General features: G+C 37.0%; 1 protein-coding gene across 1 annotated transcript in view; it reads right to left on the minus strand.

The window, feature by feature from the left end:
* Nucleotides 1–10,563, minus strand: part of CEP112 (centrosomal protein 112) — a 297,948-nt gene extending 287,385 nt beyond the window's left edge. The window contains 1 exon segment of the mRNA XM_038371118.2: nt 10,474–10,563. The gene's annotated coding sequence lies outside the window, so the exon portion shown is untranslated.
* Nucleotides 10,564–11,514: the final 951 nt, after the last annotated feature.

The raw sequence follows: 11,514 nt of genomic DNA on the forward strand, positions 1-11,514 counted from the left end.
GAATTTAATGGATGGTTCTTCTATCAGAGGACTTCATTTTACTGATCAGACTAGGCACTTTATAATGTGGGTTTACACATGCTGTAAAGCAGCAAGAACATTTCATTTTAGATGGATTTTCTGAAAGATTCAATGCACTAACATTTTAGCATAAATTTCAAATGAAAGTTATGTTAATCACTTAATTATAAGACCTATTGTGTTCTATATACATAGTATACTAATTATATTTATAATTATTTCAAATATAAAACAATTAGACTAGTCCTCTACTCCAAATGCTGCCCCACCAGGAACACCTGTTTAATTATGAGCTCTATAAGCATTGTAGAGAAACACATTTATCTCCAGGAAAAATGAAAAGCCTCACATCACTTTCCAGCTAATTACTTTGAGGAACCTAGGAAATAGTCTTGCTGGACTCACAAAAAATTTATGTTTAGTTTCTTCAAGAAGAAAAAAAATTAAGCAGTGGATTCTAAGTCATTTTTCTATCCCTTTCTTCCACCGTCCAACCTAAGAAAATTTAATGTAAATCACTGACCAAAGAATTTCTTAGGCAGGAGTCCTTTTTAATTCTTTATTATAAGAGAGTCTTCCACAATGAGAAATTCTTTAGTATAAGACTTAAAATCAAGGTCCTGAGCACTTTATTTAAAAAACGGCCATGGCATAGCACTTTTGATAAAGGTTGGGAGTAAACCTTTTTAGTCGGATAAATTCCAATGCACAAAAAAAATAAAAAAAATCAGACCTACCTCACTAAATCTTTTCAATTTCAATTGGATATAATATTTGTTGTGCATTTCCTTTTCTGAATTATGTGGTGATTTTCCATCAACATTAAAGAGTCACCATAGCATACTTTAGAATGGCACCACTCAGTGGTATATGGAAACGCTATCTCAGGATATGGATGAAGCCTATTTCAGTGTTTACAAATTGCCTTGGCAGGCTATGGATGAAAGACGTTACAAAAGTTATCCACTTGTTAATATTAGTACAGTTCTACGGTATAAATATTATTCTAACTTTGATTGTGTTTATTCTCAAATATAGATTCTCTCACACAGGGAATTCTTTTCACTCTAGAAAGTTAACCAACAACTCGGAGAAAAGCAATAAAAAAAATTCCAAAGGTAAATAAAAACAAAACAGTTACTTTATTAGCAAATTCTTTTCCTTTAAATTAATGTACTTTTATTATCAATCAATCCATAAGGAATTTTTCTAAAACAAAACTAAAAACAAGATCTGGATGATTCACAATTTTATTAAAAATTGTGATAGAATATCTATGATCTTTAGGGTGCTGTATACTTTAGAATTAAAAACCATTAACAGATTCTAAAAAGTTACAAATGACAAAAACAAGTTCAAAGTAGCTGCAACATAATGGAGATTGAACTCAACTAATCTTACAGAAGGAAAACTTTTTCCCTTCAAAACAGCAATACAGTAGATTTTTTTTGTCTGCTTACTAATTCAACTTCAAGGCAGCAGAACTTAATCAAGGACAGTCCCATATCAATTTAGATTAAAACTCAAAAGCTCAGAAAAGATTATAATGTATTTAAAAGTCATTTTATATTAGTGTTCCATTTATGAAAGGCAAAAATTTATCAAGATCAAAAGCCTACTTTTCAAATGTGTTCAAACATGACTAGAATCTAAAGAGCTAAATAATACGTTGATAGGGATATTCACGTATGCGCTAAGACAAATGGGCAATAGTGTACTAGCAAGAAGCAGCAAAAATGGTTAAGCTAAGAAATGACACTTTTTTGATACAATGATGTTAAATATTTTTCTTGTAGAGGAAGACATTGTTGATATCATAAATATACTTTGAAGCTTTCATATCATAACACTTGTTAAGCATTAACCTCTCCATTGGTTCAGAAATCATAAACACTGACTTCCCTAAACAAAGCATTTCATGATAGTTCTGATAAGAAGCAATATTCTGCAATAAAAACACATAACCATATGTTAAAAAAAAATAAAAGTAGAGTCAATCAGACCCAGGAATCAAAAACATACAAGACAATATTTGGAAGCAATGTTAAATTTCAGATCTGACCTTATAAATGTACAATTGCAAACACATTCTAAATTCCATATCTCCCCTTATACACAACAACAACAAATAAAATGGCAAATCTGCTAAAACTGTACGAACAGTCAAACTCTATATAAGAATTCAGACTACCAGTTTAGACGTAACAGCCAGAAACAACTAGTTACAGGCACTTAGCAGCTCAGCATCAGGCCTGTATTAATTGCTCCTATTTTATACATACGGAGAACTTATATGTTGATAAGACAGAGATGAGGATACTTTCCTTATCCTGTCAATAATTCCTCGTTGGGAAATCAGCCCTCAGGCCCATTGTAAATGGACTCTCAGAAAACAGCTGCAACATATAGGACCATGTTCCTTCTCTGAAGCAATCCTCACACACAGTGATCCATTTCTTTACAGTCTCAAGATTATTGCAAGATGCGCATCCTGGTGGTACTTTCAAAATGGATAGAATGCAAGCAACTTGGTCATCTAATGGGGAAAGCTGTTAGACACGCCACACCAGCACTTATTTTGTGCTCCATTCTGCTTCCCATTCACTTCTTGTGCAGTCTAAGGCATTTATGTTCTACAAAACCATAAATGGTCTGGGTTCCAGTTACTTAAGGGATAACCTCTGTCTGTGTCTGTGTGTGTGTCCTGAAATGGGAATTATTTTCTGGGTCATTCTCTTTGTCAGCTCATTAAGTTAAACTCTTTGTGGGAGGCAGCAGGGTGCTTTCTAACACCTCTGGAACCTATTCCTTCAAGTGGTTTGGAGGAGCCAAAGTGTAGTTAGATTCAGGGCACAGTGTAAGATTTTGCTTGTTGGTGCCTAGATGGCATAGAGATGGCAGCAGTGGAAATAGGAATCTCTTCATTTCAATACTCCCAAGAACTAAGCATACTACTCTTGGAGGTCTCCTAGCCTGTGGAACAGAGCTCAGGATCAAAACTCTGATCTCTCAGTATAATGCCACTAAACAAGCATGCTGGCCCTGGGTAGTAGCGTTTATACGAACACAGATGACTGGTAGTTACTCATTTGTAAATTGACCTGATAAAGGAAGAGTAATATTCAAACTTCTGTAAAAGAAATATCGAGCATAGGGAAATGAATTTCATAAAGCATTTGGAAGTATTTTCTATCAAGGTAATTCAAGGTGAAGGAGGATTTAGAATAGGAAATAGACTATGTACACTAAAGCAAAAGTTGTTTTTTTTGGAAAGCTTCCAGCAGTCTCACTCTTCTTCTCAATCTACAGTTGCAAGCCAAAACACATTGCCAGCTCTGGCAAGCCAATGATTTCTTGCTTTCTTCCCACTAGACATTTAAGAATACACACTGGTGTCCATTATGCTTCCTGACTGCCACCTCATGAGAATCATTTAAATCTGTTTTGGTACTGAAGTGCCATAAAGCACTCGACTTGTGGCTCTATCTTAAAGAGAGACATTCAAAGAAAGATTATTTCAGAAGACATATAAATTTAGCACATTGAATAGTATAATATTTATTTATTTAGGCCCTACTTAAAAACCCCGTAAGAATGAGAAAAAGCAAAGGCAGGCCGTTATCCACCTGTAACGTCTCAAATGTTTTACACAGGAGTTTTATGGTTTGAGTAAAGAAAATGTATACAATCTTTCAAGAGCCAACCGAAGGGAAATGTTAGATTTCATGAATAAACAGAATAAGATTTTGATTGTATATAGGGCCTCATACTCGGGATCCTTAAAACATGTAATAAAAGAATGACAGGGTACCAATAGTGCAATGGCTGTATGGTCAAATTCCTAAACTTGTGAAAACCATATAATAGTTTTTTATTATCTTTATTTTTCTTTAAATAGAAATGGGGTATATTAGCCAGTTACGTCTTTGAAATCTCTTATTTCATGTACAGAGCCATAAGAGCTCAAAAGAAGGAACCTGCCTCATTCAAAAAATGATATTTCCAGTACTGCAGCATCTTCTGTACTGACCCGCATGCCATGATTGCATAAGAACAAATATGCTAATCTATTTGTGGAGAAATTAAATAATGTTCTCATATATTAGAGTTGGAGAATGAGATAGTCTGTGCTTCATTATGTTGCTGTTGTGTTTTGTTGTTTGTTCACTCTTCTTATGCTGCCAGGGTTAGAAATGTTAGAAAGCCTGTATGAAACCATATGAAATAAGAAGTCTTTTAAATATCTTTTCCGAAACACGTATTATAATATTTAGCACTTCTACACACTGTATATTTTAAAAGCATTTTACAAATATCAAATAATCCTCACAACAGCCCTGAACGGGAAATGTATTTAATGTAAGTTGCATATACAATATCTGCCACTATTATTACCTTTTGATAAGTCGTAGACCAGTGGTCTCCAATCTTTCTTGTGGGAATAGCATACTGCAGAAGAGAGAAAAGACTGCGGCAGGCGCCAGATACCCCGCCGCCGAAATGCCACTGCCGAGAAGCGGCAGCAGCAAGAAGCGTTGTCGCCAAACTGCCGCAGGGAAACAGCAAAGCTTCTCGGTGGCATTTTGGCAGCGGAGTGTACTGCAGGCGCACAAAAATGCCCCGGCGGGCACTATGGCACCGCGTTGCGGGCACCGCGTTGGGGACCCCTGACCTAGACCAATAATCCTCCCTTTTACACTCAGAATTCCCAGAAATTCCTTTGCTTTGGTATCAATCTTATTGTTGGTGTTAAGAGAAAAGGAGTACTTGTGGCACCTTAGAGACTAACAAATTTATTAGAGCATAAGCTTTCGTGAGCTACAGCTCACTTCATCGGATGCATTTGGTGGATAATTGTTGGTGTTATAACTGAATCTGCAATTAGAGATTAGTTAGCATATCAAATTAAACAAACTTTCCAGGAAATATTCTGTCTTTAGCACTGTCCAAAAGATGATCAGCCCTTCAGTTAATATGAATTTCCACCTCCCCACCACAAAGAAAAGATTAAATTATATTCCTACATGTTTATGTGAAAGGAATATTTAGTTTTGAATTTACAGTAGTGCTTAGAGGTTAAAAAAAAATGTATTAAAACTACATTCTGCCCCTAGTTAATATCAGAAAGTATGATTATAACTAGGGCTGTCAAGCGATTTAAAAAATTAATTGCAATTAATCACACTGTTAAACAATAATGGAATACTATTTATTTAAATATTTTTGGATGTTTTCTACATTTTCAAATATATTGATTTCAATTACAACACAGAATACAAAGTGCTCACTTAATATTTATTTTTGATTACAAGTAATTGCACTGTAAAAAAACAAACTTCAAGTATTGTAGTGCAAGCTCTTTATCATGAAAATTGAACTTACAAATGTAGAATTACATACAAAATAAACTGCATTCAAAAATAAAACAATGTAAAATTTTAGCGCCTGAAAGTCCACTCAGACCTATTTCTAGTTCAGACAATCGCTCAGACAAACAAGTTTGTTTACATTTGCAGGATATAATGCTGACCACTTCTTATTTACTATGTCACCTGAAAGTGAGAACAGGTGCTCTCATGGCACTGTCGTAGCCAGCCAAATGTGCTAAAGATTCAGATGTCCCTTCATGCTTCAACCACCATTCCAGGGCACATGCGTCCATGCTGATGATGAGTTCTACTCATCATCATAAAGCAGTGTGGACTGACGCATGTTCATTTTCATTATCTGAGTCAGATGCCAATAGCAGAAGATTGATTTTCTTTTTTGGTGGTTCGGGTTCTGTAGTTTCCGCATCAGAGTGTTGCTCTTTTAAGATTTCTGAAAGCATGCTCCACATCCCATCCCAATCAGATTTTGAAAGGCACTTGAGATTCTTAAATCTTGGGTTGAGTGCTGTAGCTATCTTTAGAAATCTCACATTGGTACCTTCTTTGTGTTTTGTCAATTCTGCAGTGAAAGTGTTCTTAAAATGAACCATATGTGCTGGGTCATCATCCAAGATTGCTATAACATACAATATATGGCAGAATGTGGGTAAAACAGAGCATGGGATATACAATTCTCCCCCAGGGAGTTCAGTCACAAATTTAATTAACACTTTTTTTTTTAAAACGAGTGTCATCAGTATGGAAATACGCCCTCTGGAATGGTGGCCTAAGCACAAAGGGCCAAATGAATGTTTAGCATATCTGGCACATAAATACCTTACAATGCCAACTACAAAAGTAGGAGCGTTGCCAGCAGATCGAGGGAAGTGATTATTCCCCTCTATTCGGCACTGGTAAGGCCACATCTGGAGTACTGCGTCCAGTTTTGGGGCCCCCACTACAGAAAGGATGTGGACGAAATGTAGAGAGTTCAGTGAAGGGCAACGAAAATGATTAGGGGGCTGGGACACATGACTTATGAGGAGAGGCTGAGGCAACTGGTCTTATTTAGTCTGCAAGAGAAGAGTAAGGGGAGATTTTATAGCAGCCTTCAACTACCGGAAGGGGGGTTCCAAAGAGGATGGAGTTAGGCTGTTCTCAGTGGTGGCAGATGACAGAACAAGGAGCAATGGTCTCAAGTTGAAGCGGGGAAGGTCTAGGTTGGATATTAGGAAAAATTATTTCACTAGGAGGGTGGTGAAGCACTGGAATGGGTTACCTAGGGAGATGGTGGAATCTCCATCCTTAATGGTTTTTAAGGCCCGGCTTGACAAAGCCGTGGCTGGGATGTTTTAGTTGGGGTTGGTCCTGCTTTGAGCAGGGGGTTGGAGTAGATTACCTCCTGAGGTCTCTTCCAACCCTAATCTTCTTTGATTCTAAGAGTTCAGCATTATCTCTTTGTAGGCTCTGAAGTTTTACATTATTTTGTTTTTGTACATTTTTTTATTTCAATTACAACACAGAATACAATATATATGAAAATGTAGAAAAAATGCAAAATATTTAATAAATTTCAATTGGTATTCTATTGTTTAATAGTGCAGGTAAAATTGCGATTAATCGCGATTAATTTTTTTGAGTTCATCACGTGAGTTAACTGCGATTGACAGCCCTCATTATAACTTGTTAAACATCCAGAGACTGAAGTTCCCCAACTATTGGCTTAAAAGTGTATGTTTTCTAATCTAATCTATCTAGATATTCATACAATGAACTTCTCAATAGTCTTCAAATGCTTGTTAAGTTCTTGTTATTGTTCCCTGCAAGGAATTTCTTGTATAGCATCAACTACTACTTAAAAGGCTGTTTGGAAGTTTAGTATTCACGTAATTTCATGGTATGTAATTTGGAATCTTTTAGAAATGTATTTTTCAGAGAAGTCTTAAAATGGTAGAAATTGATCTTTTATCGCTGTATAAAAGTTGAGTTGCTCTCAGGGCCAAGAAAGTGCATCTAGGATCCTTTCGTTGATATCCCTTTTACATTTGGAACAAGAGGACAGCTAGTGAACTGGCTCAAGGTCAAGTTTTTCCTCTTCTAGGAAGAAGAAAAGCAAGTGTGCAATTTTAATTTAGAATGTCAATAGGCACCAAAGCATGAGAGATAACACTGTGAAAAGGAAGCAAAAAAACAGAAGTTCTCTGTTATCAATTACATTTTTACTGAAGAGAACCATACACCATGAATGCAAAACACTGGCCAAGATTTTTAAATACGGTTATGTCCATTCGTGCTGGACACAGTGTAAGAAAAATAAGCAGCATTCAGACATTTGACCAAATGGAAAGATAGACTAAAAAATGTTATCTTAACCTAAATAAACAACATTTTAAACAAAATGTTCAAGTTGAAAGTGTGTTTCAGCTGAACCCTTAAAGGGGCCTTATTTTCAAAGGGGGGTGCTTGGTACTTTATGAAAATCAGGCCCCTTTAAGGTGTTGTGGTAAAACACCTTGTTCGCCTCAGTAGGTTCAGTCCTTTTTAGCCTTGGAGACTCAGGTTTGGGGCAAGGTGAATCCTTATAGGTGGCACAGGGCCCTGCTACTCCTCTCCTCAGTCAGTCGCTTGTGCTTGTTTTCCTTCCCTTCTGGGGAGTGAGTGCAGCCTCCCTACTGGGAAGTTTTGGTGTCTTGCTGCAAACAGCCTACTGGCAGCTTCCCTGCTCCTCTCACTCCCCTCCTCCTTCCACCCAGTGGAAGGTTTAAAAAGGTCCCAAGTAGTTGGAGTCAGCTGAACCTAATTATTTCCCTAGCAACCCCTTTTCCAGCTGAACCTTATTGCTCCATGGTTCTCTCTCCTCAGGGGATAGGGAGGGGCCTTTTAATCCCCTGGGACTAATTACTACCCCCCCTTTTGTAGCTGTTTGTCCTGGGTTTACCACAGTGTCTCAAGTTGGGCAGCCAAGAACAGACACCAAAAATCACCAGTCACTTCTGAACATCTTGGCCATAATTTTTTTTTACATGAGTAATGATCTGATGTTACAGTGATATTGGAAATGGATCTCTTAATAGGAAGCATATTGCCTGTGCCTCTGCCAGTCACTTGCAGTTCAGTGTTCGCTCTCCCCTGTTCCCCTTTCATGCTCTTTTTCTATTCCTTAGCCCTCCATGCACTTCTTCATCCCATCTCCATACATCCAACCGTCTCCCATTCCCTCCTCCATCACTTACCCAGTCATTCCCACACCTCTTGCTCAGCCTAGCCTGCTGTAGCAAAGCCTGGAGTTAGTGAAAGGTCCATTTTATATTAGCAACTTTTGTATTTTTATACTTTTTTTTTTTAAATGTTCACTGTACACACCCAAACAGCTCTTATATCTTCGTTGTTCCTGAAATAATCCCAAACTCCTCAAAAAAAAAAAATTAGAATTTCAAATGGCACCCTGAGCAAGGTCAAACACATTTATAGCAGGTTTTGAAGATACAAGTCAAAAAACGTTAGAAAACTTGTTGAAAATTGATTGACAGAAAAATTCTTCAAACATTGTAACTGTAACAGTCCTTTCCCAATTTCTTCCAAACTCTCTAGAAAACTCTACTCTGGGATGAGATAACACATAGGAAATTTCAGGGGGATTGACTTCTTTTTGGTAAAGTCATGGGCTTATATGAAGAAGCTTCAGTATTGAAGTGTGGAGTGTCCACCACCACTCCAGAACACTGAACCCAATCCTCAAATCCTTACTCAGACTAACACACTAATTGTACACTTACTAATACACTAATTGTACTTCTGTCCAATAAGTACCCAAACAATCTTCTGAGAATCTGTCTCCACAGAAATAAATACAAAGTGGAAAAACTGACGAAAAAAGGAAATGGGGGGGGGGGGGAGAAAGTATTCAAGTGGATGAAAACTGGATGATTCCAGACCCACTAGACTAGATCCATAATCCTAATCAAACTGGAGAAGGGTTAGACAAAATATCATGGGAGAATATTGCTATAAAGAGTAGGGACTTCATCAAATCCCTGCTGTTCAGATAGCAGAGTGATGAGTGATGAGATAGTAAGGAGTGTAACTGAAGGAATGAAGAGAAAAAAACCCTCAATATGGTAGCTATCTTAAATCAAAGTGGAATCTAAACTTGCTCAAGTCTAGAAAACTTGAATTCATTGCTAAAGATTAACAGAAAAAGATCAAACCTGACGTGCTAAATCTGTATGTGCACACAAATGTACGAAAAAATACAGATTTTAAATACAATATTGAATTGATTTTAACAAAACTCCTTTCATCCTATTTATAAGAAATACATTAATTGTCTAATTGTATTTGCTTCATGTATATTGTAATGCCAAAAATATACAGCATGTTAAAAAACTAACAAACATATGTCTGTGTCCTAAGGAGAGATGACAGACTGAAAATATACTGGCTGGAATATTTTAAAGTGTTAATGTCATATCTAAATGTTTTAAGCCCAATTAAAGTCCTCCTAATGATAAAAGTGGAAATAAAGCACAGAGAGCCCTATCATCTATTACTGCCAACATCCAATAAATACATATGCTGAGGTTGTCTGTAGAACTCGGTGGAGAAAGATCTCCATCTGACCTCATTTTCAGAATGAGGTATTCTCTTTCACAGATTTCATTTATGTGATGAAAGATGATTTATCTCACAAGCTAAAGTAAAGTCTGTCATCATTCAATGCTGTAACAAAGTACAGTATTTACAAATATGGTAGGAAGCCACGACTGTACAGGAATATTGGCCTCAATACTGCAGGCTGCTTCACAAGGGATTTACGCAAATCACTAGATTTACATCAAGGTAGAGGAGCTGAGCCTAACAATCTACAGAGAGGTGTTTTTTAACAGTTTCTTCTCTAAATGACATTTATTCGTGATTTATCATTCCAAGTGTCATGATTGCTTCCAAGTTGTTTCCATCTCTAAAGGAATGGCCAAGTTATTGTTTACTATTTCAAAAACTGAGACTAAATTACCAGACAGCTTTCATTTGAAGTCAATAAATAAATAAATAAATAAATAAATAAACAAACTGTTTATTTTACCCCAAGATTCCAACTATTGAAACGAGCTTCAAGATCACTGTCGTCCAAAGAAATGGTTTTTTTGTGTTGATCTTCCTGGAATATGAAAATGGAGATATTAGAAGAGCAGACAGATATACAATTTAAAGGTTTCAGAGTAGCAGCCGTGTTAGTCTGTATTCGCAAAAAGAAAAGGAGTACTTGTGGCACCTTAGAGACTAACAAATTTATTAGAGCATAAGCTTTCGTGAGCTACAGCTCACTTCATCGGATGCATTTGGTGGAAAAAACAGAGGAGAGATTTATATACACACACACAGAGAACATGAAACAATGGGTTTATCATACACACTGTAAGGAGATTCCAGAGTAGCAGCCGTGTCAGTCTGTATTCGCAAAAAGAAAAGGAGTACTTGTGGCACCTTAGAGACTAACAAATTTATTAGAGCATAAGCTTTCGTGAGCTACAGCTCACTTCATCGGATGCATTTGGTGGAAAAAACAGGGGAGATTGATATACACACACAGAGAACATGAAACAATGGGTTTATCATACACTGTAAGGAGAGTGATCACTTAAGATAAGCCATCACCAACAGCAGGGGGGGGAAGGAGGAAAACCTTTCATGGTGACAAGCAGGTAGGCTAATTCCAGCAGTTAACAAGAATATCAGAGGAACAGTGGGGGGTGGGGGTGGGAGGGAGAATACCATGGGGAAATAGTTTTACTTTGTGTAATGACTCATCCATTCCCAGTCTCTATTCAAGCCTAAGTTAATTGTATCCAGTTTGCAAATTAATTCCAATTCAGCAGTCTCTCGTTGGAGTCTGTTTTTGAAGCTTTTTTGTTGAAGTATAGCCACTCTTAGGTCTGTGATCGAGTGACCAGAGAGATTGAAGTGTTCTCCAACTGGTTTTGAATGTTATAATTCTTGACGTCTGATTTGTGTCCATTCATTCTTTTACGTAGAGACTGTCCAGTTTGGCCAATGTACATGGCAGAGGGGCATTGCTGGCACATGATGGCATATATCACATTGGTAGATGCGCAGGTGAACGAGC

The sequence above is a fragment of the Dermochelys coriacea genome, chromosome 14 (genome assembly GCF_009764565.3).
Source record: "Dermochelys coriacea isolate rDerCor1 chromosome 14, rDerCor1.pri.v4, whole genome shotgun sequence".
Lineage (NCBI taxonomy): Eukaryota > Metazoa > Chordata > Testudines > Dermochelyidae > Dermochelys > Dermochelys coriacea.